This window comes from Somniosus microcephalus, chromosome 3 (assembly GCF_052327205.1).
Source record: "Somniosus microcephalus isolate GS21.2 chromosome 3, FLI_Smic_1.0, whole genome shotgun sequence".
In the NCBI taxonomy this organism is placed as follows: Eukaryota; Metazoa; Chordata; class Chondrichthyes; order Squaliformes; family Somniosidae; genus Somniosus; species Somniosus microcephalus.
The window spans coordinates 59,659,226-59,685,979 of NC_140989.1; the positions used below are offsets into that span (position 1 = coordinate 59,659,226).

The 26,754-nt window shown below is 44.7% G+C and overlaps 1 long non-coding RNA gene across 1 annotated transcript in view; it reads left to right on the top strand.

Moving 5' to 3' along the window:
- LOC147121089 (uncharacterized) overlaps positions 1-26,754 on the top strand; it is a 60,089-nt gene that overhangs the window by 21,378 nt on the left and 11,957 nt on the right. The window contains exon 2 of the long non-coding RNA XR_015076443.1: positions 21,705-21,803. This is a non-coding gene — a long non-coding RNA (uncharacterized LOC147121089). The remainder of the gene's footprint in view (positions 1-21,704; positions 21,804-26,754) is intronic.

The following is a 26,754-nucleotide window of genomic DNA, read 5'->3' on the forward strand; positions in this document are numbered from 1 at the left end:
AAAATGAGCATAAAGCAAACAAGAAAGTTTTTTTTTAAATTCTGGTTTTGTTCAAACAAGTTCCTATCCTATTTCAGCCTGAGAACTAGTCTGGAGGGAAACACAGTATAAAAACAAAGCATAATGTTGCTGCTCTAACACAATGTTGTGATGTGGCTATATTCAAGAGCAACTTTCTGGATGAGGCACAAAGTGCAAGGGGGAAGGGAAATGGAGAGACATTGTAAAGCTTTGTCTCCTTTAAGATTTTATTGTCTTCTCAATCTGTTAGTTCATTGAATATCAACAAAAGCGAACACACAAAAGAATACAGGAAGGCTTTGAATTGAAGTTGGACTTTTTGAAAAAAAGTGGGAACTTGGAGGAGATTGATTGGGGAAGAGTAAAAACCACAAGAACTCCAGAACTGTGAAAGTTGAGCATTGTGTTTCCTAATACAATGATCTGTAAATTATTTTTTCTCCCTTTAGGTGTAAAACACAGAGGTAAAGGACACAGGTGGTTCCTGAGCAGGGCAGCTTCATGTTAACACACTTTGATGACACACTTGAAAAAAAATAAGATTATTTTTTACTCGTGCTGGCTATAAATACTTGATCTTGACCTAAGATTGCGAGCTTTGTCTGCATGCCACATCAGTAACTCTGTAATCTCACAACAGGAACATCTTTACCACTTTCCAGTGGTCATTGGAAACTTGCTTTTGCAGCCTTTACGGAGCCGTATTTTGCTTACTCTGTTTAACAATTTTCTATATCTGCTACAGTCAAAGAGGTCAGCGAGATGGTTGACTCCCTTCCTGAACTGTAAAAGGCAAAGAGGGCAATGTGGGTCTTAAAAGGGCATCTTCATGAATAAAGGTTTGGCAATTTTTTGCAAGAACATGATGTAGTGAGTTAATTTTCTTTAAGTCACATGGAAATGTATCATTGTGTCGGTTGTGAGTGGCACCATTATGAAACTGACAGTGCGCCTCTGCACCCTCCCCAGTGCTTTACAACCAAATGAAGTACTTTTGATGTGTAGTCACTGTTGCCATGTAGAAAATAGCAAGATTTATTTCCCGCCAAAAATTCTGACTAGTGCTTCTTCATTGAGTCTGCTGGGTAGGGCAATAGCAGCTGAGCCATACATTGCAAAAAGGCCCCAGGTTCAGTCCCCAGTCTCAACGGGTGAGGTCAGAACTGTGATGCCCCTAGCAATTGAATGACTGCCAGCACTCATTGTCTAGGTTCAAACGTGAAGATGGCTAGTTGGGTGAAGCACTTAAGGGGACCTTCACTTGCGGAACTATACCCCAGGAAGGAAATGACACACCTTTATAAGAGGAGGAGGTGGGAGAATATTAGCAGAGAAAGGAGTCGGGAAAGAAAGCTTCCTTAAAAATAAATGAGAAATGAATGGAATTTTCTGTGCTTGCCTACAAAATAACAATGATTACACATCAGAAATAGCTCATTGGCTGCAAAGTCCTTTGAGATATCCTGAGGACTCGAAACATGTTACATAAATGCGATAGCAAAATACTGCAGATGTTGGAAATCCGAAATAACAACAGAAAATGCTGGAAAAGCTCAGCAGGTTGTGGAGAGAAATTTGAGTTGACGTTTCGGGTCGAACCCTTCTTTTTGTTCATTCGCATATGTCTCGCCTACAGTGTGTATGCACAGGGTGTTGGTGTGCTATTATGTGTGGGAGAGTGTGTGAATGTGCAGTTACTTGTATTGGTATATTTGTTTGGGTGTATCTGGATGGATGTTTACAACCATGTGTTTGAGTGTGAAAATGCAATGTTTTCTGTATGCTGTAGTGGATGTCATTTTAACGTCCTCGTCTAGCCCTGTTGTAGCCTGCACGGCTGTGGAATAATGAGTCTAATCCCAGTCACAGGCTGCTACAGTTCAGTGAAGCAGGGTGGCCCCCTGCAGCACCACAAACCCCACACACCAAGAAAAGCACTTTTACTTCCCGAGTGCCTGTGTCATCAGTAATCCTGGCAGCACAAGCCCAGTGTAATGAGAGGAAGGGGATTTACAATCTAAAGAAGCTTTACCTGATGTAGCCCGTGAGTTGCTCGTAAACAACAATGCACTTAACTGCTTCTATAAAAGGTTTAAGCTATACTAAACCTCATTTATGCAGGTGCCATGTCTGGTGAATGTTTTGAACAGCACAGTAAAGGCAATGTATACATTCTCATATCAGTCGAGAATTATTTTTTCCTGCAGTTTGTAATGGAAAATAACCCTGTAACAATGAGATCCTACAACACAGAAGCCTTGTTCTTTTTGGTCAATGTTTGTTTGATAACGCTCCCGTGAAGCACCTTGAGACAATTTACTATGTTAAAGGCGCTATATAAATGCAAGCTGTTGTTGTTGGTGTTCTGTAAGGTCTTAGTCATGCACTGCTATTTTAATAAAAACAACCCATGTCGTGAAATGCACTGGCGAAGCTATTTATTAAAAATGTAATGAGCCTTCATTTCTGTCCTAGCTGAGATCAGCGAACTCACTCTGTGCTGAGTTAGCTGATCGCACCCTGGCAGAAGTAGAAGCAGTACAACTGATGACAGCAATCCTGGGCTAGAGAGTCAAAGATTCAGCCAGGGTTCTTGCCCCTGATCACGATCCAGTGGAAACCACATACTTGTGGATGTCTACTGGGGACAAAATTGGAGCTTGACTCAAACGCACACTGCCCAGACCCATTAAGAATGGCTAATTGGGTTGGGTACTGGAGGGTCAACAGCTGCTGTGGGTCTGTGCCTCACCATGAGGCACCATCTTCAGGCGAGGAGTAAGAAAACTCGGGGAAAAATGTAAATAATTGCTTTCCTCCAAATAGTATTATTAATAATGTATGCAATCAGGATTTGCAGATTGTGAGGATAATTATAAATAGGAGTGATCAAATATTGCATAGGACATGATTTCTGAGCTGCTGGGCCTTTGACATATACCATGCAAAGCAATTGGTCAAAGAAAATTAACTATCCAAGGTTCAAACAGCACCTGAACCCCTCAAATTGGATTCCTGTCTTGTTACTTACTGTTAGCTCGCCAGTATCCTGAAAGATAGTTTCAGAACTCTGTCAGATATTGAAAAATATTCTCAAATATTGTTTGTCATCCAAGGTAGGGAGTGCGGTTAATTATGAAAAGGACTTCAAAAAGATATAGGCAGGTTGGTGGATTGGGCAGGTCATAAATTTAAAGTGGAGAAGTGAGGGGCAATACACTTTGGGAGGGAAAATGAGAGGAAATATATACTAAATGGTAAAAGTTTAAAAGGAGTAGAGGAGCAGAGAGACTTACAGGCAAAAATTCATTCACGCACCCTTTGGGGCACTACTGGAAGCACTCCCCCTCCCTCTTGGGGCATTCACAGGGAATATTGCATCGCTACATGCTGCAGCTCCATGCGCGCCGGCACGTCACACGGTACTGCAGGCCTCTGTCCCCTTATTAAAGGGGAGGGGCCTTGCGCAGCACGCACCAGGGCCCAGTTGGGCCACCAGGGATCGGGGAGCCGGCAAAAGAGCCCGGCACTCAAGAGGAGTGCCAGGCTGACAGATCGCGGCTGGCACCCCGCGAGGGGAACGGCAGAGGAGGCAGGGGACGGCAGAGGGGGCAGATGCTGGAAGGCAAAAAAAATTGCTGCCCGGCACCTCCCCTTTAATTATCGCCGCTCCGGCCGCACGTATGCCCCCCCTGACCCTGTCGGACATAGCGCCCAGCGGTAAGTCAGGGGGCGCGACCAAAGTTTGCGGCCAGGGTGTGAGGGGGGCGCTACCGGCAACCGCCACCGCTAACCTCTGCTGAATTTCACGGGAGGCGTTAGTGATGCCACGCCCGGGCGCTAGAATTTTGCCCCCTTAGGATTTCAGATCTTTCAGTGGGAGCACAAGTTGACTGAGCTGTAACAAAAGCATACGGTATCTTAGGTATTAGAAAAATGGCATCACATAGAAAAGCAAGGAGGCTAGAGGAACTGGAGCTCTTTTCATTAGAACAAAGAAGGTCCAGAGGAGATCTGTTAGAGATATTCAAAATTTTGAGGGATTTTGATAAGGTATATAGGAAAAATAATTTTGACTAGTCGGTGAGTTGGTAACTAGAGGGCATAAATTTAAGATCATCACAAGAAAAATGAAGGGAGAGGTTAGGAGATTTTTTAATGCAGATGTTAGGACATGGAATCCCCTATCAGAAACATTACTGGAAGCAGAATCCATCATAGCTTTTAAAGGGAAGTAGATATACTTTTGAAAATTAAAAAAAAATAAAAGGGTAGGAGTAAAGGGCAGAGGAATAGGACCAAATAAATAGTTCTTTCAGGGAACTGACACAAGTGTGATGGCCTCCTTTTATGCTGTAACAGTCTATGATTATAAGTAGAGAGATCAATGTGAATTTCTGGATTTCAATCTAGAAACTCATAAAAGTATTAAGAAATAATGAATGACAGAATGAAAGAAAGAAAGAAAGAACTTGCATTTATATATAAAAACAAGAACACTTGCTTTAGAGAGCAGCAGCCAGATAATCACTTCTCAAAGATGGCTGAATAAAATGTGAGTTTGCTCAATTTGTATTTTATTTTACTTTTGAGAAGTTGTAGAAGCATGATTTTTATGCAAAGATTTTATGAAGCTGAGGTAAACGGTTCAAAGATTGGATGTAACAAGTGTCTGCATTGTCTACAGCTTTTCTGCATTTTACTGAACGATCCCAATTTGGGATTCGGGATGATTATTATGCAGAGATGCTATCCCCATGGTAACAACTTGGACTGTTCTAAGATGTTACCATAATCACACTCCTCTCTTGCCCCCACTGCAGGACACAGAGCCTGTACATATCGATTCCCCAACTCTCCTCCTCCTGATACTCCATTTCACTGCACTTCGGAAAAAAATAATTGTGTAAAATACTTTGAGATGCATCAAACCGAAAGAAGAATATAAACGAAAGTACTGTTGTTATAGTATTGCTCCCTTGAATTATTCAACTGATTCCTTTTATAAGCACATAAGATTTTCTAACAAAATAAACTTGCTCTTGTCAGTGAATTCCCATGCTATCTTTAATATTGATCCAAATCTTCATACACATGAGTAAACTACTGTCAAGACACTTGCCTTTAATAACTTGTGGAGCATAGTACAGTAAGTATCAAAAATCAAATGAAAGTTTACTGGACAATTAACAGTTACAAGTATCTCTTGCAACACAAAAGGGTTTCAGATCACTTCAAACGTTGAAGCCTGTAACTCAAGAAAGAAAAATATAAGCTCTTTCTAAGTGAAACATCTTGCTGTGGAGGGGGCATCATTCTGCTCTTGGGGAGATTTTGGTTGGGGTCAATTTATGGAACAGTCTTTTCACAGAAAACTTCATTTCACAGTTGCCACATTGGTCACCAACAATGATTGTATTGTGATTCATGGAGATCTTTTGTGTTTTTAAAAAAATAAAGATTTAAGAAAAGGTTTATTTAATCTCTGAGAAGATCAATAATGTGATGATCCCAGTGCATCATCTGTCTCAATACTGAGCATCGCTGTTCACAAACCCAGTAAAGGACACAATAGTCACTTTACCAGGATGACGATGCACAGTACAGTATTTTTCCCCAATTCTCTTCCCTTTTCTCTCTTGAAAGTGGGGAGATAATGTTCAATAAATGCCAGCAGTCTTCTTGGTACCTTGTCCAATTGGTCATTTTTGTTTTGTCAACCTACTGAATATTGGGACTCTTTAACTGTGGAGGGCCTCACTCAACATCCATATTTGTACACTTTCCAGCATGAATCACCAGACAGCAATCAGCATTGCGAACCCATGCCTAGTTTTCCTCTTCCCTAGCACAGGGGTGCTGAGCCAATGGGAGCACCATTACTGCTCAACAAACCGAGCGATTACTCAGTGCAAATCAGGATTGGCGTTGGAACATTTCTGGCCTGTACGGATTAGGACCACACCGCTTACCTACTGAGCTCTTACATTGTTCTTTTAGTAGTGCCTGGTCCTTGCTCCCCATGGCAACATAGTTGAACTGAAACTGTATTTCACCACTCCATGGCACCCACATGTTGGAGACCTAATGCACTCCTTCACCAGAATCGGAAGAAACAGCTGGTGCGTATTAAATAAATTGCATCAATAAATGAATGGAAAAGCACTGAGACTCTGAAGGTAACAGAAAGCATGGGTTAAAGGTTTCCATTGTACCAGACTCGTGTGGAGTGGAATCACCAGCACCGACTAGCTGGGACGAATAGCCTGTTTCTGTGCTGTATATTCTGTGTAATTGCCTTAATGTGCTCCTACCAGCCAGTACCACAATCTGATTGGCTAAAATTTGTTTCAATTCATAGCTTGTGGTTATTATCAGGCCTTAAACAGAAAATAGTCCTTGGGATGAATTTTATCTCTCCCCGCTTGAGGTGGTGGGGTGGAAGGCAAATAGAGCGGGCGAGCAATTAAAATGGAGCAGCTCCATTTCCCGCTCTGTTCCTGTTGGTATTGGCAGCGAAGTCATGACGTCAATAGGACCCCGATGGTATTATAAATGGGGCCTAAGCGGGGAAGCTGCTGTGGCTTCCCCACCGGGCAGAAGCAAGTTAGCAGCCCATGGGAAGAACGAAGCAGCCCTCCAGGTGAGCCTCCCCAGCCCCGGCTTCATCCTTCCCTCCATGCCACTCAACAGCAAGTAGGCGGGAGTCCAAGGGTCATCCAATATTCCTCTGCCCACTGCCGCTCTGTGCCTTGTCCCCGCTTGGAACAGGAGGAAAGTGGTCCAGTTGCATTTAAATAAGGCCAGGAGTTACAATACCCCGGGCCTAGGGCTGCCAATCCTCCAGGATTGTCCTGGCGTCTCCAGGAATGAAACAGTAATCTCCTGGACACTGCTTCCAGCAACCCTGGAGAAGAATTATTGGGGCATTAACAAAAATGTCTTTTTCTTCAATTTCTTTGAACACTTTCATTGATTAGTTATTAAAATATTGGTTGATGGGGGGAAAGGCTGATTGACAGTCAAGAGCCATCCAATCGGGTAACGAAGATTCTGTTCGCTTTCCATTGGGTGTGGGAAGGAGGTGCACTGCGAGGTAGATCGTGTCGGGTGAACAATGGCGGGAGCGTGGGGGCAGGGCATTTGGAAGTGGGAGGGTCATGTGATGATACCTTCAGGAATAGAGCTGGTAGCAGGAATGGAACCAGAGTTGGTAACCCTGCCCGGGCCTGAACCTTAGATTCTTAGCCCAGTGAGTTGGTTTCGCACTCGCTCCTTCTCCCGCCCACCCGAAACCCACACAGCATTCAAATTGAACCCCTTGTCTTTGCTCCATGTTCACAAAAGCACATTTTCCAACCAGGATTACTGGATACGAATTCAAAGCCCCGATTTTAACTCCCTATGGGAGCTGTGCAGGCAGGGGCCGAGGCGGACAAGAAACCATCTGGCTCTCCGCAGCATGAGGCCTGGGAGATTTTAACCCTCGGGTCTCACCTGTATGGGCCCCCATCAGCCTTCCGCCCACACCCGGTGGAAAGTGCTAACTGCCCCGTGGGCGTTAGCGGGATTTTGAGAGGAAGGACACCGCCACCGGGGATCCGAAGGAACGGTCCCTGGCAATTGTGTAAGTGGTTCGGTGGGGAACCGGGAGGGCCTCGTGGTCAGGGAGAGGGGGAGGGAAGTCCAGGGCAGAGGAGGCCCAGGGTTTCCTTGTGGGACCCGAAGAGTCCTCCGGCTCCTCCTGGCCCACAAGGAAACAACAAATAACTTGCCTTTCTGGGCCTCTTCTGGCCACCAGGTTAGCCTGGTGGGGAAGCCGTGATAGCAGTAAGGCCCCGCTGATGTTATCGGAGCCCAATCTGCGTTTATAAAGGAAAATCTGCTTTCCAATGGCTGTCCAGCTTGCCTGCTCAAAAGAGCAGATTAAAATGGCAGCCTATGGGAAGGCAGCAGGACCAGGGGGGAAGGGGGGGTGGGGTTTGGGGGCCGGCGGGGGGGGGAGTTGGTGGAGCCATTTTAACTGCCCTCCCTCCAGCTACGCTTCAGAAGTAATCCACTGGTGCAATGTGCTTTGGGAGCTCTTGAAGACATTGTAAAATCACATATGAAATGAAGTTTCTTTCCTCTTTCTGAATCAGCAAAAGTAAACAATGTGGCAAGAATGAAAAACCACCTTTATAGAAAACTTGCAAAACTTTCTGAAGAAGTTACACAGGGTTGTGCAGCAAGGTTTGTTGTGTAGGTTTCTATATATTATCAAAATAACGTGGGTACTTCCTCATCCTGTTTACGGTTAGCCAAAAATTGCAGGGGGAATACCTGGGGAAACGGTTAATGGTCTCAATAGGTGTAATTTACTAAAAGGGAAATTTGCTGCGCTGTTAAACCCAAGAATACCAGATTGCTAGAGAACCGTTGGGTAAGATTGTGTCTACATCACTGGACATGTTACACTGAATGCCAATGACACAAAGATAGGCGGCATTGTAGGCAGTGTAGATGAATGCATAAAATTACAAAGGGATATCGACAGATTAAGTGAATGGGCAAAACTGTGGCAAATGGAGCTCAATGTCGGCAAATGTGAGGTCATCCACTTTGGACCTAAAAAGGATAGAACAGGGTACTTTCTAAAAGCTAAAAAGCTAAAAGCACTGGAGGTCCAAAGAGACTTAGGGGGTCCAGCTACATAGATCATTAAAATGTCATGAACAGGTACAGAAAATAATCAAATAGGCTAATGGAATGCTGGCCTTTATAACTAGAGGACTAGAATACAAGGGGTAGAAGTTATGCTGCAGCTGTACAAAACCCTGGTTAGACCACACCCGGAGTACTGTGAGCAGTTCTGGGCACCACACCTTAGGAAGGATATATTGGCCTTGGAGGGAGAACAGCGTAGATTTACCAGAATAATACCCGGACTCCAAGGGTTAAGTTACGAGGAGAGATTACACAAATTAGGGTTGTATTCCCTAAAGTTTAGAAGGTTAAGGGGTGATTTGATCGAAGTTTTCAAGATATTAAAGGGAACAGATAGAGAGAAACTATTTCCACTGGTTGGGGATTCTAGGACTAGGGGACATGGTCTAAAAATTAGAACCAGATCTTTCAGGAGTGAAATTAGGAAACACGTCTATACACAAAGGCCTAGAAATTGAGTGGGGTTAGCGCCCAATTAGCGGCGCTGGAGGGCATTGCGCTGGAATTATAGCCGTTTCTGAAATTGACTTGGGCCTTACCATCGGCGTTAGCCGGTAGCGCTGCGCCGGCACCGATGACGTCATCGGTGTGCGCAGCGTCCCGGTTGCCGTGGTAACCCGGCCCCAAGCCCAAATTCAGTTGCGCCCGCCTCGCCCGTGGCAGGCGCAACCAACGATTGTGGAAAGGGTTCTTACACGCCTTTGCGCCGGCGCATAAAGGTGGAGCGGCGGTCGGCCGCGTTCCCGGCGGCCGCCTGCCCGCACCTCCCTTCCCGGACTCCTGCATCACCCCCCCCGCGGCCCTGATGTGTGTGTGCTGCGAGCCCGGCACTTCCCCGAGGTGCCGGGCTCAGATGTCGGGGGAATCCGCCGGTCAGTTGTCGGCTGCAGGCAGCTCCTCCTTAACAGAAGGAGGAGGCCTGCAGTTCCCCAGCCTGCCGCACCGCATCGGGTGCCGCAGCAGGGGATTAGCGCCGGAAAACCCAATTGAACGTCCGTTTTGAGGCGCTAAAACCCTCCTTTAGTGCCCGCCGCCGTCTGGGCCCGGCGCAACCGAATTTTCGTCGGGCGCTGCCGCATTACCGCTGGCGCAAAATTTCTGGCGCTACAGCCCTGGCGAACCCACAACCCAATTTCTAGGCCAAAGGGTGGTTGAAGTTTGGAACTTTCTTCTGCAAATGGCAATTGATGCTAGATTCCTACATTACAACAGTGACTCCACTTCAAAAGTTCTTCATTGGCTGTAAAGCGCTTTGAGACGTCCGGTAGTCGTGAAAGGCGCTATATAAATTCACGTCTTTCTTTCTTTTAGATCAATTGTTACTGTTAAATCAGAGATTGATAGATTTGCTAACCAAAGGTATAAAGGGATATGGGCCAAAGGCGGGTAAATGGAGTTAGGTCACAGGTCAGCCATGATCTCATTGAATGACGGAACAGGCTCGAGGGGCTAAATGGCTGACTCCTGTTCCTATGTTCACTGAAAACATGGTGGGTAAGATAAACAAGTTTACCACTTCTCCACACTGGCACGGCTTATTCTGTGAAATAGTTCAGATTTAATAAAGACTGTGCTGCTTGGTCAAGTTTAGGGAGTGTCAGTTCCAGCACCCGTGCCAATCCAAGTGAAGGATATCAGGATCGACTTTCAATTTGCCAGACAGGCATAAAACTGATGTTGCGGATTGGCCGCCCATTGTAGAGACCGTCTGATTTTTATTTCCATTGATTCCTATGGAACTGACAATCTCGGTGGCTTCCAAAAAGGGTGGCCGACGACATCGCCAGATTTAGGCCTGGGTGGCCAGTAAAAAATCAGGCAGCATCTGTGGGGAGAGAAGCAGAGTTAACGTTTCAGGTTGATGACCTTTCTCTCTCTGCAGGTACTGCCTGATCTGCTGAGTGCTTCCAACATTTTCTCTTTTTATCTCCGATTCCCAGCATCTGCCGTATTTTGCTTTTTGGGTTAGCTGATCACAACCTGGGCAGCGATAGGGTTGCTCAAATTGGTCTCAGTCTCTCCCCTCCCCCCAAATTAAGGAGGGGAAACTGACCACAATTCCCAGGCCTGCATACTATCCAGTAACGCCTGCGGAAAGTGCACATGTATAGGTGTCGGCTGAGGACAGTATTGGGCTCAACTGTGATGTCGCCCCCACACTCAGTCACTGTCAAGGCTCACACTTGAAGAAATCCCCGCTTAGATATTTACTGGACCGTGTTTGCAGCCTATGTCTCCATACCCTAACATGGAATTAACACCTTTGGGAAAGGAGGAGGGAAAATTAGTGAGAAGAAAAGAAGTAGAATCATATAGAATCTCGCAGCACAGAAGGAGGTCATTCGGCCCATCCTGTCTGTACCGGCTCTTTGAAAGAGCTGTCCAATTAGCCCCACTCCCACACTCTTTGTCCGTAGCCTTGCAAATTGTTCCTTTTCAAGTATACGTTCAATTCCCTTTTGAAAGTTACAATTGAATCTGCTTCCACCATCCTTTCAGTCAATGCCTTCCAGATCATAACAACTTGCTGCATGAAAAAAAATTCTCATCATCTCCCTTCTGGTTCCTTTGTCAATTGACTTAAACCTGTGTCCTCTGGTTACTGGCCCTCCTGCCAGTGGAAACAGTTTCTCTTTATTTACTCTATCAAAACCTTTCATAATTTTGAACACTTCTATTAAATCTCCCCTTAACTTTCTCTGTCCTGAGCAGAACATCCCCAGCTTCTCTACTCTCTCCACGTAACCAAAGTCCCTCACCCTCAAAGTAATTTGAAAAGAATTTAAAACAACTATACATGGGCAAGTAGCAACACTACAGTTGCGTGAAATAAAAACTTTTCTTTGTGCCCCAACAATCAGTCCTGGGAAATCGCTGCGCAAATAAGTAGCAGCAAAAACAGTGGGAATGGGAGGGTTTCAGCTATTTACACTAACAACGTCTTTCTGTTGTCTCTTTCTTCACTTTCAGTGCTCTCTCTGTTTACAGTGGACCTGAAGCAGGAGTTGGGATTGAGATTCAGACGCTCACCTCGGACATTTGCATCTGATAATTCTAAGGCAAAGAAATTGCCACATTTACAGTCCAAAGCTGGTGCTGTTTTCTACAGTTAAGCTGGTGGCTGATTGGTGCTGTAAATGGCCTCTGAGGTCACTCAAGCAGAAGCAGCCCTGTTGACAAACAAGCGTCACCCTCCCTCCCCCATATGATTCCAACACATTATACCCTGTTGATTCAGATAAAAGATGGAGGGAAACAGTGAAACACTGCATGAAATTGCCCTCAGATTGTTATACTACCCATCAGTCTTTATTGTCTCTTTCTTCTCCTGTGGAGTGAATCTGCAGTGGCTGGGGTTAAATAGCAATTCTTTGTCTGACAACAATGGCATAGATTGACAGGTCTAGTTAAATGATTTACCAGTGAGTGTTAGCCTTTCACTAAAATTCAGGAGAGAGGGAACAGGATGTGAAGAGCTGAAACGGATAGCCCGGGGATTGCCGTACATGAAGAGAATAACAAAAAAAAAGCACTTAAAAGCCCCGATGGCTCAGAGTGTTTACACAGTGAGTAACTGAACTGTACTGGCCAGAAAGATCCAAGGTTCAAGTCCCAGTCTGTACTGAGTCAGATGATAGCAGCCTGGACAGGGCAGTAACACCTAGGTTTAGGAAGGAGGCCATTGGTCATTGGGTTCTGCTCCTGATCACTATCCAACAATCCCTGCTGGCAATGTATGTCTGTGTGACATTGAGTAAAAACAGGATTGAACTCTGCTGTGAAGCCTCCTATATTAAGTTTAGCCAGCTCATACGCACCATGAAAGCTCACACACGAGTAATGGCTACTGGTGCTGTGGGGTAAACATTTTTGGCGAGGGAGGGGGAAAACATAAGTATTGGAGAAGTAAGTTCCTCTGTAAAAAGAAATGACTATGGAATATTGAGAAAGAACCACAATTTTTATTAGATTGAATTAAAGAGCAAATAATGGGATCTCCATATGACTTAGACAACGAGCAGCTTGGAGAAGATTCCCAGAGGACAACGACATACCATGGAACTAGGTCCCATCGTGGAAGCAACATCAGACGAGGAGAAAATTGGCAAGGAATAAAAGACTTTTAAAAAAGCAAAAAAATGGTATCATTGTTCCAAAGTGGCAGTCTTTCATATGCGAAACCTGACAGAGAATGTTGACAGGCTTTTCAACTATGGGGTCATGATAGATGATTGTAAATAAGTCCATACCTGATGTTCGCACATGCACACTCTCCAAAAAGGATTCCTGGCTCATTTTCCTTCACTACCTCAGGGGCAGTGCGACCAGTTGTAGCACCCCAAACTGGTGCCCTAGCTGAGATTAGCTGATTCACCACAGACTGGGATTGGATCTGGACTTTCCTGCTATCTACTTCGGGTGATAGTCTACCCACAGTGTACATCTCACCCATGTAAAATGGGTGTATGAACCAAGTAGGCTTCTTGAAGAGATGAGTTTCAGTTACTGGTAAAAGTCTTTAGCCTTTAAGACTTTAGTTCAGCCCGTGGGCTGGGAGCGGAATTCAGGTGGAGTTGTGGTGGCGTGGGGGGGCAGGGGTGGTTAGAATTTTGGGACAGAACCTGGATATGATGGATTCCCACCCCATTTTGTTTAAATTGAAAAGTTGGACCAGGGAAATGACGAATTTGCCCATCCCCATACATCCCGGTAACTTTTTAGGGCACATTCCTGGGCTACCCTGGTAATTCCACCCAGCACACCACTGTTCTGTCCAGCGATTCCTTCCATTGTGGACCTACATTGAAACCTACAGTACAGAAGCTAATCAGCAATTGATCCCAGAAGGGTTGATTGTCATTGGAAGAGGTGCCACAAAGCACTTGCTAAAAAAAACCCAACTTTTTTACCTGTTTTTCTTTGGTGCAATAACATACGGACAATGACAGACAGGAAAAGACCTTTTGGTACATCCAGCCTGTCTCACACGATTGTGAAACCTAATGACTTAAGATTATCTTCTTCCCTCAGCCCTCACAATAATATCATCAACAACTTGCATTTATATAGCACGCTTAACAGAAAAATGTCCCAACGTCATGTGGGGAGGGAGTTGTTGCGAGCAGTGGGAGAGGGGGTGAAAGGATTGTTTTCAGGTGTTGTTGAGAGACATGGAGAGATAAAGAGCTGTACTCACACTTGTTGCTCTTGTGAGGTCATTGCACCTTTGCCTACATTAAACCCAGGTTCTGGATGTGATGTCAGTGGCACTGACCCTGTCAGCCACCTCTGTCCAGGCTTACTGGGGATGCTCGTGCGGGTACTGGGGAACAGTGCCTCCTTCTTTGCCTTAACCTCCTCCACCAGGACCTTCTGGGAAGCGTCTGGAAACCTGGGGGGTGGTGGGGAAGGGGGCGGCAGACCTGCGGCTCATCACCATGATGAGAATTCTGTCCATGTTTTTGTCTTTCAGATGCGACGTTAAACTGAGGCCCCATCTGCCCTCTCGTGTGGATGTAAAAGATCCTATGGCACTATTTCAAAGAAGAGCAGGGGAGTTATCCCCGGTGTCATGGCCAATATTTCAACCCTCAACCAACAGAACAAAAATAGATTATCTGGTCATTTTCACATTGCTGTTTGTGGGAGCTTGCTGTGTGCAAATTGGCTGCTGCGTTTCCTACATTACAACAGTGACTACACATCAAAAAGTACTTCATTGGCCGTAAAATGCTTTGAGACGTCCGGTGGTCGTGAAAGGAGCTATGTAAATGCAAGTCTTTCTTTTCTTTCTTTCACGTTGTCCCAACATAGCAGGAAAGCAGGAAATGCAACCTTGATTTCAGAGGCGCACTCCTGCCTTAAATAGGCCTGCTAGAAATCGCGCAGAGAAAATGGGCGAACTACCCATTTCCCGACACAATCGGGTGAACACCTCATCAATCATATTACAATGGGTTGTGGGAAATATAATCACCTGAGACTCATGCCGGTGACATCACGGGGGTTTGACGCTTGCCCTGCCAAATTCCCACCCTGAGTTAAAATCGGGGCTTCTGTCTCTGGTTCCAGCAGATCTCCTTGGCATCTCTTCATTCATCTTGTACCACTTCAACCCATGATTTAAAGTAATACCCCTCCCTATTATTAAATTGTTGTTCACTGCCACAAGACTCAGTCAGATGCCTTGTAGGCCCTAAGCTTTGGTGAAAATTTGCATTGGCAGAGCCCCTTTTCATATCCCTTCTTCTCTAATGATCTTTCTATTCTGGTGAACTCTTGCAAATAGTTTACGTACAGTCAGTATTCTGGTGATTATTTGGCTGCTTTTGTTTGAACATAAACATTTCCCTACATCGTTTGATGCCAAAAAATAGAACAAGACCCAAAATGCAACAGAGGAGAAAAAAAGCACAAAAAATGCTTTTAAAATAAACAAAATCTCAAACAGCTTCTGGTCTTTTGCACATGGAACTTCCTGTTAAATCCTGTGTGTGGGCTGAATGCGCAGCACAATCCTGGAAATCGTGCAAAGACTGATTTAAGTACAACTTCCATAGCATTGATTATGCTAAGTTCTGTACTAGAACACGTTAGATCTTTAACCAAAACACCATTCGAAAAATACCGTGCATCGATGCTCACCCAATTTCGTGACCCTTGCACCCACGTTCCAGCTTATGGGTCTGATCCCGCCAGCCAGAAAATCTGCTCTTGTGCTTTTTGATAGTTTGTATTGCTTGTCACAGAGTAGACAGTAAGTATAAAAAACATTCAAGGTCACACTTTCCCTGTTATATCATGGCTGATAGTTTAACTTACTTTAAATGTAGATTAAAATACAAATGTAGCATTTCTAACCTTTCCCCCAGTATAGTTCGCCTTACTTTAAATGTGGATTAAAATGCAAATGTAACATTTCTAACCTTTCCCCCAGTATCTGTAAACACATTATGCAACTATTTCTGACGCTGGTTATGGATTCCAGCTGCGCACATTGACCAAATTTAAGTAAACCTTACTTATGCCAAACCGACAAAGAATTCACACCATCTAAACTTCCAACAACACCTTTCAGACCAAATAAAACATTCCTTTACTGAATTGAAATAAACAGCAAGCAGACTTCCAGTGTATATCTATCATCACTTTACTCAGTGTGGTGTTCTGGCAGTAACAGCATACCATACACGACAGCAGTTAAGTTCACTACTTCACCAAAAGAATATTTCAAGTACACCATAGCCATGCTCAACACAAGCATTGGAAACAAATGTTAAATATAAAATAACATGCAAGATAAAGCACAAAATGAAGCAATCTTGCTATGTTTGGAGTTTGAATGTGCCAACATTTTCTTTTCTCTCTTTCAGTTCCTTTAAGGGCCTTCTGCTTTTGGCTCCAAAGCCTAGGCCTCTGGCTGAGGTAATGTAACATTTATGTGAAGCAGCTGTTCAGAAGAGGAAGCACATTGCGAGTTGAAATAAAGACAGAGGTGCAGAACTGCATTTCAGCAGGGGGCAAATGATTGCAGCCCTACATCCTGTTTATGACCAGACATGGGAGTGATAGAGTGATAACCATACAGGAAAAGGGATACGCACCATACACTTCTGTGAAATGCGTAATGCATTATCATTGATTTGTCGCTATCGGTCTAAGCTACCTATTTTTATCCACACTACACTAATAACTGTCAGCGTTGCACAGTGCCATTAAGCACATTGGCCTTAAGCACTGAGCCACTTCAGACCTTGAGGCATTTAAATATTTCTTCACCTGCAGATGAATTTGTTTCAAATCCATAGGAAGCCTGTGGTGTAAGCTGCTTTTATATTGTGCATGACCAGTGCTAATGCTGCCGGCTCCTGGTGCGTGGGTCTTGCATGGCCAGTGTAGGGTTGCCAACTCTGATTGGACGTATTCCTGGAGGGTTCCTCACATGACCTTCCGCTTCCAACTGCCTTGCCCAGTCAAACAACCTTTTTTCCCCATCTCCAATATTTTTTATAACTAATAAATGAAAGTGTTGAAAGAAAATGAATAAAACACACACTTCTTTTATAAAAAAAATTTCTGGATTGCTTGCAGCACTGCCCTGGAGATTAATCTTCAATTCCTGGAGACTCCAGGCCAATCCTGGAAGGCTGGCGACCCTAAGCCAGTGTCACCCCCTGAAGCAAACTTGTTGGAATTGCAAAAGCTGGCAGCCAGGAAGATTCATTGGGGGATCGAAGTTCAACATAGCTGCGGCCGATGACAAATTTAGTAGTGGGAAGGCCTGCGGCCAATTTGCACATGCGCCCGGGTCATTGCTAAATTCGGCTGGGCCTTTTTTTTTTAGGCGGCCATGGAGGCCCCCCTGAAGTGAGCGCAGGCCTAATTTCCGATATTGTGGTAAGCCTCCTGTGCCCAATTCCGGGCCCATTCCCGAAATTGGGGAAAAGTAGCGCTTCATTGGGGCACCCAATTGTGATGATGTGGCCCAAGGATCAAATTAGCATGGTACTTGGCCTCTCCATTCTGGCACACTTTGGCCACCCGCCACACGATCTCACCTGGATTTGGGCGCTAATGAATTTAGGCCCCATTGTTTTTTTTAACTGGGTCTTCACGGCAAATTCAACAAGATTTCTTTGGGGTTATAGTCGGCTGCATGAGTCCCACATGTCGACAGCACCAGTACAGCCTTTAACCCATTGTAAAAGTGGTTATAGCGTGCAGCTGAACTTGCCCCCTTACTATTCACGGTACATGGAGATAAATTCCACACAGCCTCTGTGGTTTGGGTAGGCCAGGATAAAATGATACATTGGTATATGCTGAGCTAGTAAACTTTTTATTCAGTGCCAGCTGATACAGAGGTTACAGTTTATTAATGTTGCAATACTACTAAATTGTGTGAGTCATCAGCATTATTTGCTGCCAAATAAAACTGATTTTTTTTGGTGCCTTACTGCCCAGAATTAAATGCAAATAATCTAATTAAACTTGAACACCAGGGCCTAGTAGTGAAACCAAAAATGTCTAGTTCTCTTACACCTTACTTATAACAGTAAATGGCAGACAAATCAATCCATGATTCATTTCTGATTCAATGTAAATTACGTGATTTCAAACATTGGCTTTAGTGAAACTCACTTTATTGGTGAGTTTCCGAAAGTCTGCAGTCAAAGAAGAAAAAATATTTTTCTCACATCATTCTCCCTACTCTTCTGAAGGTGGTGACTCGTGGGGTAAAGCTCCACAGGTCTGGCAGCCCTTCAATAACTCAGCAAAGTGGCCGTTCTTCATGTGTGAGTCTCAGCGGCCTTGTGGAAGGTATGACAGCAGAACCCAATCCCACCCTCACCTGTTGGCTACAAATAAGCACTTTCCGTCAAGTCGCTGGATAGCATCTTTGGCTTGCTTTTAACCTTGTAACCCAGGGATGCTGAGACCAATTGTAGATGCCCTGTCAGATCACTGAACTCAGCACAATGATAAAACCTGATCTGTATGCCTTAGTATTAATTCACATGATACACTGATCAATTACTTCATTGGACAGCTGGACAGAGTGAGGCCAATTTTGCTTTCCTAGCACCACCATTCGCAATGAGAAAGAACTGACTGCGACAACCGGACAACATGCATTCTGCAAGATACCTGCCTACCACTTGTCTGAAACCCTCTCACTCCTGGCTGTACTATAATCAATTTTTTTTTGGAATATCTACCTGTAGCCTGAACCCACTATATAATCACTAGAATATAACCAGTGCGTGCGTGTGTGTGGATAAATTCTTCAATGTGATTGGCTGCTTAGCCTGCTTGGTGACATCACTGTTGCTGGATGCTGGAGATCCCCTAACTTTGGCGCCAGAATCAAATTAACGTTGGGGAGATGAAATCGACGCCACAGAGATCTTTGTGGGCAGCGAGCGCCGTCACTTCGCCGCTGACCGCAAAATATTATTGCTTCACTGTGCATGCAATGTGGTGGTAATGAGTTCCACAATTATGATGCTTCTGCACTCTTTAACTACAAATGAAAAAATATTCTATTCCCGGCTGAAATTGTATCATTTATACTAAGCAGCACAAGTTATAACAGTGAAGAGGTTAAAGGGACAAGATAAAGGCTGGCCGGTTTTCAGTGTGTGAGCAGCGGTATGATTTCTACTGCTTTGGTTCCATGGAATTTTTGAGGGTGATTTTAACCCTACCAGTCGACGGACTTCAGGCAGATTGGCAGTTAAATTCACCCAGGTCACGTACCCGTCCTGGAAACACTGGGAGGCGACCTCCCATGATGTTCAGCTGCTCAACTGAGCAGGCAGCAAGGACACCCATCCAAAGTCTGATCGAGAACTTCTAACGTGATTAGGATGGGCAAGTCAGAAAGCCAGGAGAAACTCTACTTACATAAGTTAATTCATACAGGTATCACATTTTTTATAAGTATTGTCGAGTCAATGAGCAGCAGCGTCGAATACTCTTGATTTTGCACGGTTGGGTTTGTATCTCACAAAGAACTTCTATACCCCTGCGACACGATTGTAGATCCATGAAAAACGGAGTCTCTGATTCTGCCGCTGAGATAAAAAGGAGCCAGATTATGTAGTGTAAATACCGGGAGATGCCAATCTCCTGAATCTGACCAAAACAAGCATCAGTGTAAAAGTAGCTTAACGGCGTTAAGCATTTGATTTACAACTAATTGAGCAGTGTTTCCAGGACCAATGCCATATCCCTCTCCCTCCATTGGACGGGAATTTATTCCATTGCCACGACAGTCTCTCCATCAAACACCTTCTCCTGACAGACCAAGCAGGTTGGGTGATTTGTTTTTAGGCCACTGCCAAGTTTTCAGTCCAAGGGTTGTCTGTCACAACTTGCTCGAGCCAACTAGATGAGCTTCAGTCAGGTCTCACTTAGATTGTTGGATGGAGTTATGAGGAAATAAGATATTCTGAGAGAAAACAAAATGGATGTCATTTACTTGATCAACTCATTACGCCACTCCATGCGGTGTCCAACTGTACAACTGTGTTGAAAGAGGGAGCTTTGAAAAGTCAATAGCCCAGATCACCTGGTGGGGAGGGAGACAAATGTAATTGTACAATGCAGTTACAGGAACTGGTCTACAGTGTATTCTAAAAATCTGAGTCAGACTGGGAGAGCATAAAGAGTCAAGTGATTAAATAGGACCAATAAAAACAGAAAATGTCTATCGGCATCTGTAAAGAGAAAGGACAGGCTTTGGGCAGGAATTTAACTCAGGAGTCGGGTTGGAGGCGGGACTACAACTTTCGGGGTTGTAGTCCCGCCTCCATCGAGATGCGGCCAATCCACGCGATTTTAACTTGATTGACCTTGTTGAGCCCACCCAGCGGGCTCAGCAGGCCAATTAAGGGCCACCTGGCAACAGGTGACGTCACAGACTGAAATTTCATCTGTCAAGAGGTTTTGACATGAAATATCAGCGTTTCACAGCTGTTTGAAGCTGTCAAACACTGACAGTCTTACTTCTAACCTGAGTCCTTCTCCACAGACTCAGTTAGAAATCTCTCCTGCACAGAAAACTGCAGGCTGTTACTTTTGACAGTTCGCAGCCATTCTGCTTTCTGTGCCGGTGAGATGAGGGACTCCCGGGACCTAAAGGAAGCAAGGCTGAAAAGGTAAGAAAAGGTAATTTACACTTCTTTAATCACTTTAGACACACCAAACACACTTACTTTTGCACTCATGCACACATCACTCACCTGAACTCTGACATCTCGACCCCGCCAAGTCCTTCAACCCGACGGCCCGCCTCCTCTAACTTGGCGTGGTTTGGAACCGTCGGGAATCCCACACTTCAAGCTCTAAAATAGGGATTAGGCTAAAAACTGCCTGTTAACTACCTGTTGGCACTAATCCCTTCCCGCCTCGGGTAGGCGGGTCCCAGTGCGGGGCGGGTACCCGCCTCCTTTGAAACTGGCATGGAGGTGGGTTTGGGTGCGGGATGGGGTCGGGACCCCTGATTTCAGGATTTTAACCACCCCCCGCCTCAAATCCCGACTTCGCGGCACACTGAAAATCCTGCCCTTCGTCTGAACTGGAAACTGGAAGATAACATGTTCCTGTATTGCTTCCAAGTTCTTCTCTGTCAAGCAGAGAAATGATCCAGAAGCATTTATTGTAAAACATTCTGGCTCCTATTTGAACTGCCATCTTTGAGACTCTTCAACGTGGCTGTTGTTTGTATATGGAAACTTCGGTTTAAACCTCAGTTCTGAAGTGGGGATAAACATTTGAACCAAAAGAAACCGAGACTCACCATTAAACTGGAACTGGCAGCACTTGTAGTGCAAATGTGTGCAACACTACCTAATTAACATTTATTTTGAATGTGGTATTTGTGCAAAGAAGGTGCAGAGTCTAGTTGAACTTCCCCTCATCGAGATAAGTGATATTGAAAAGAGTGAAAATGTGGGATTTTTTTGGTTGCCCAATTAGCAGAGTTGTTGCATCGAAGATGCAGACTATGATGGTGCTGTAACACATGGCTGAATGTGCTGGATGGAGGAAATGTGAGTAATGTTTCCCTGTGGCTGCAAGTGCAACTGAGGCTCATCGCAAGTGATGCAAGCAATTATGCCGATGTGGGACTTTGACAGCTGTAGAATTCGACTCGTGTTACCTACAGACCCGATTCTAGTAATTTACAGCATTGTTGGTTGCCTTGATTGTTGATAAAGGCGAAACCCGTGTTTTATCACCATAGTTTTTGTTTCAGGTACAGGGTTTTCCCCTCATGTGAATATAGTGCGTATCAGTTAAAGGGCACTGTCATCAAAACCTCTTATTGTTCATAAACGGGGAAAGCATTTCGTGTGTAGAAGTATGGTAGGTCACTCTTAAGAAAATAATTTGTTTATCATAAAATGTTTCCTTTTTTAATATTGATCGAGGGCAATACGTTAATTTTTAACACTTGTACTTTGGAACAGAGTGAAGCTTCCTCTAAACTACCACAACACAGCAAGTGAAATAAACTCCACTGAGCAGCGTGACACTTCCATCATCAACTGCTCGTGCGGCCCGTGAAGGTGATTTTTCATTGAGAATGTGTTTACACTCTGCCAACGGCAGCAGGCTGTAGTACTCCTCGGGGCAATGGCATCTCCCTCTTCCTTTATTTTGCAGGGCATTTCTCCAATTTCCACAGGTAGTTTCTTCATCAAACACCATTTCCTGACCGGCAAAGCAGGCGGGTGATTTGCTCTTCAACCACTGCCAATGGAGCCCCTTGGAGGTGTATATACGTGATTCAGGTTCTGGTCTGTGCTTTCATCCCTTATCTTTACCTGATGCAGATTCAGTGACCCATTACATTACAATATTGTTGCTAATGGCAGCCCCCCACTCCCCTTCTTATTTTTCTGGCTGTAATTTAAATGAAGCAGGAAACTCAAGAGATGGTTTTCTTATCTGCAGCATCAGCTTAACTCAACCAGGGTGGTGATAGGGGCACTCCAGGTTGCTGCAGAATCTCTGAATTAAAGAGCGGAAACAACAACAACTTGTATTATATTGCGCCTTTAACATAGTAAAACATCCCAAGGCGCTTCACAGGAGTATTATAAAACCAAAGATTTGACACTGAGCCACATAAGGAGAAGTTAGGGCAGGTATCCAAAAGCTTGGTCAAAGAAGTAAGTTTTAAGGAGCGTCTTAAAGGAGGAAAGAGAGATAGAGAAGTCGGAGAGATTTAGGCAGGGAATTCCAGAGCTTAGGGCCTAGGCAACAGAAGGCACGGCCACCAATAGTTGAGCGATTATAATCAGGGATGCTCAAGAGGGCAGGATTAGAGGAGCGCAGATATCTCGGGAGCTTGTAGGGCTGGAGGAGATTACAGAGATATGGAGGGGCAAGGCCAGGGAGGGATTTGAAATCAAGGATGAGAATTTTGAAATCGAGGCATTGCTTAACCAGGAGACAATGTAGGTCAGTGAGCACAGGGGTGATGGATGAATGGGACTTTGTGAGATAGGACACGGGCAGCCGAGTTTTGGACGACATTAAGTTTACGTAGGGTAGAATGTGGGAGGCCAGCCAGGAGTGCGTTGGAATAGTCAAGTCTAGAGGTAACAAAGGCATGGATGAGGATACAGCAGCGGATGAGCTGAGGCAAGAGGAGAGACGAGTTATGTTACAGAGGTGGAAATAGGCGGTCTTTGTTATACCGCAGATATGTGATCGGAGCTCATTTCAAGGTCAAATATGACACCAAGGTTACGAACAGTGCGATTCATCCTCAAACAGATGTTAGGGAGAGAGATGGAGTCAGTGGCTAGGGAACGGAGTTTGTGGCGGGGACCAAAAACAATGGCTTCGGTCTTCCCAATATTTAATTGGAGAAAATTTCTCCTCATCCAGAACTGGATGTCGGACAAGCAGTCTGAGAATTTAGAGACCGTGGAGGGGTTGAGAGAAGAAGTAGTGAGGTAGAGCTGGGTATCATCAGCGTACATGTGGAAACTGATGCTGCATTTTCTGATGATGTCACCAAGGGGCAACATGTAGATGAGAAATGGGAGGGGGCCAAGGATAGATCCTTGAGGGACACCAGAGGTAACGATGCGGGAGCGGGAAGAGAAGCCGTTGCAGGTGATTCCCTGACTACAATTAGATAGATAAGAATGGAACCGGCGAGTGCAGTCCCACCCAGCTGGATGATGGTGGAGGGGCGTTGGAGGAGGTTGGAGTGGTCAACCGTGTCAAAGGCTGCAGACAGGTCGAGAAGGACGAGGAGGGATAGCTTACCTTTGTCAGAGTCACAAAGGATGTCATTTGTGACTTCGATGAGAGCCGTTTTGGTACTGTGGCAAGGGCGGAAACCTGATTGGAGGGATTCAAACATGGAGTTGCGGGAAAGATGGGCACGGATTTTGGAGGCGACAACACATTCAAGGATTTTGGAGAGGAAAGGGAGGTTGGAGATGGGGCGGTAGAAAGGAATCAACAGGTTCAACAGAAGAGGGGAGAACTGGTGACAGAAAATATATAATAATGGTATTTTTTAGAGTTTTCTGTACCCTTGTATCAATGCTTTTTGCTTTTTCTGACCTGTACAGACATTCCCCAGCTCAATAGTAAAAGTCGGAGGCACTGGTCTAGATTCATGACTTTCGATGTATCACATATGTGCAATTGTTTGTCTGTTGCTGCCAGTGTAATGTAAATGGCGAAGGATTCAACAGCACCAGCCATTTTATAATATGAAGGGGCTATCAGGTGGCTCAGCTGCTATCAGGAATTGACTGGGTGGGGAGCTGCAGGAAAGTACCTGTGCCCTACTGCTCCTTGACAAGGAACTAATGTACCACACCATAGGGCTGCACTAATCCCTATACAAAGTAATATGTTTGCCTGAGGTGAACAATTGGACAAAGGCATTGTTTTGTTCTCTGTGGGGATGGGGGTGGCGATGGTGTTTCCGTTAAGACCGTTGTATTGTACTCATTAAGTAGCTACATAAAACTCGGGTTGTATTGAAATACATCACACCACTGTAAAGTGACAGAAAACCCACAGACATTTTTTCTATCTATTCCCCAACTGTTTTTGTTCTGGTCAATGGAAAATGTCCTCTAAGGAATTATAAAGTGTCCATTTGTGCCCAGATTGCATAATTTCTTGCCTCGTTTTGTATTGCGTATTTTTCTATTTCTACCAGAACAACCCACATTATAATCATGTTAAAACAGCTGGTCTAGTAAGTATGGATGAATAGTCGCTGTGAAACAAATATTGCTGAACAATGTCTTGCGGTGAGCAAATTATTCACTAAATAGGAATCTACTGTACTAACACATTCCAAAATGGTTTACTCTTGTGAGGGCTGCAACAGCATTTCTGTGGCAAATCGAAAGATGTACCAATTCTACAACTTTTTTGTTTATTCAGAAAATACCAGTAAGAACAATTAAATATAGTATTTACATTGGGATTTGGGAATTGCGGGATTGGGGAGGGGGGCAGAGTGGTGGAGGTGGTGCGGCGGCAGGGGGCGGGGGAAAGAGTAGTGTGGTAAAATGCTGTCCCTCCAGTATGTTACTCCAACAATTAAAATGTAGTAAATCCAGTATGTTACCCCCTTTCATTGGGAACATTGCTACCAATTTCCCATTCCCCAGTATAGTTCATCCCTCAGCATGATGTACCCTCACAAGTAAAAGGAAAGAAATGCCTCACTGTCTTGTTTTGCACACTTTGTACAAAAATAATAAATTGCAGGACAACGGAGTATTACAGTTTAACTCTTTATTTAAGCAATAGGTCTGTGAACTTACTCATACAGCACAGTGGGGACAAGATGGCATTAGGACCCCTAGCCTGGGTCTTCAAAACAATAGTAGTCCTTACAGATGCCTGCAGGCCAATGACAACTCAGCATGTGATCACATGTGAATATAATAGGTATTCCTTACAGATGCCTGCGTGCCAATGATAATTCAATATGCAAATGTTACATCCCCTTTTAAAAGAAAAATGTTATGCATTACTTTTAAACCTTTCTTCTACATAATGTTCTCGGTAGCATAAACATATAAGTAAACTCAGCATTTAACTATCACTGAAAACATCTCAACATTTCAATAACGATGTACAGTTTTTTTTTTAAGGGCAGCGATCCGCCTACACCCTTTGACAGTTCACAAGTCAAGGATAACTCTAGGCTTGACCTCTCGTCCCGACCTTGTGTGGTATGGAACTAAGCATGCTCCTGAATCGGTCAACAAATCAGGTTCAGGTTTAGGTTCAGGTAAGTATGATGTGTTTTGTGTATTGCTCTGTTCATCACACTCTGTTGAACTGATCCTCTCGTCGGAATGACGGTGTTGTTCCTTGGTGTTCAGGAGGTGCCTGCGATTGTGACGGTACACCTGTCCTTCTGGGGTGCGGACGTGATACGATCGCTCAGTGTCAGCTGGCTGGATGACGACTGCTGGTTTCCAGTAGTCATGCTCCTGGATTCTGACGGATTCTCCATTGTGCAGCGGCGGCAGTAGTCTAGCTGACCTGTCATAGTATGTCTTTTGGTGTTGCTGTCTCTGTACACGTTTTGCATGCACTTGCTTGCAGCTGACGACCTCTGGCTGCAGCTGCTGGTTGGTGCTTGGAAGGATTGAGCGAAGTCTGCGGCTCATCAACAGCTGTGCTGGTGACTTGAAGTTGTCAACCGGAGTGTTGCGGTACTCAAGGAGACTGATGTAAGGGTCTCTTTTGTCCGCTTTGGCTTTGTCCATGAGTATTTTTGCAAACTGGACAGTTTTTTCAGCAAGGCCATTACTTTGAGGGTAATCTGGGCTTGATGTGACATGTGTGAAATCCCATGCCTTGGCAAACGACTCGAACTCTTTTGATTTGTATTGGGGGCCATTGTCTGAGACTAAAGTCTCTACCATGCCATGCCTGGCAAAGGCTGCCTTTAGCTTGTGGATCGCAGCTGCAGATGTGGTGCTGTGAAGCTTGTCCAGTTCAAAAAATCTGCTGTAGTAATCAACAGTCACTATGTAGTCCTCGTTGTTCCATGTGAACAGATCCGTTGCCGCGACCTGCCAGGGTCTGTCTGGGATACGGTGAGGTATCATGGGCTCTTTGACATTTGATGGGCGGCGTTCTAGACAAATGGAACATTTTCCGACAATGTCCTCAATGTGTTTGCACATTCCGGGCCAAAACATAATGTCATGTGCTCTTTGTTTGCATTTTTCCATGCCCATATGTCCAGCATGAATTTTTTCAACATTTCTTCTCTGAGGCTGGTAGGAATGATGATTTTCTCCCCTCTGAAGACGATTCTGTTGATTTGTGACAGTTCGTCTTTGTGGTTCCAGAATTCAGATATGCTCTGAGGGCATTTCCTCCTTTCCTCACGCCATCCTTCATGTATGACTTTGCTCAGCAGTGTGAGTTGGGCATCTTTCTCTCTTTCTGCTCGGATCTCCTTCAGTTTTGAGTCACTCACAGGTAAGCTGTTGTACACCACGTGCA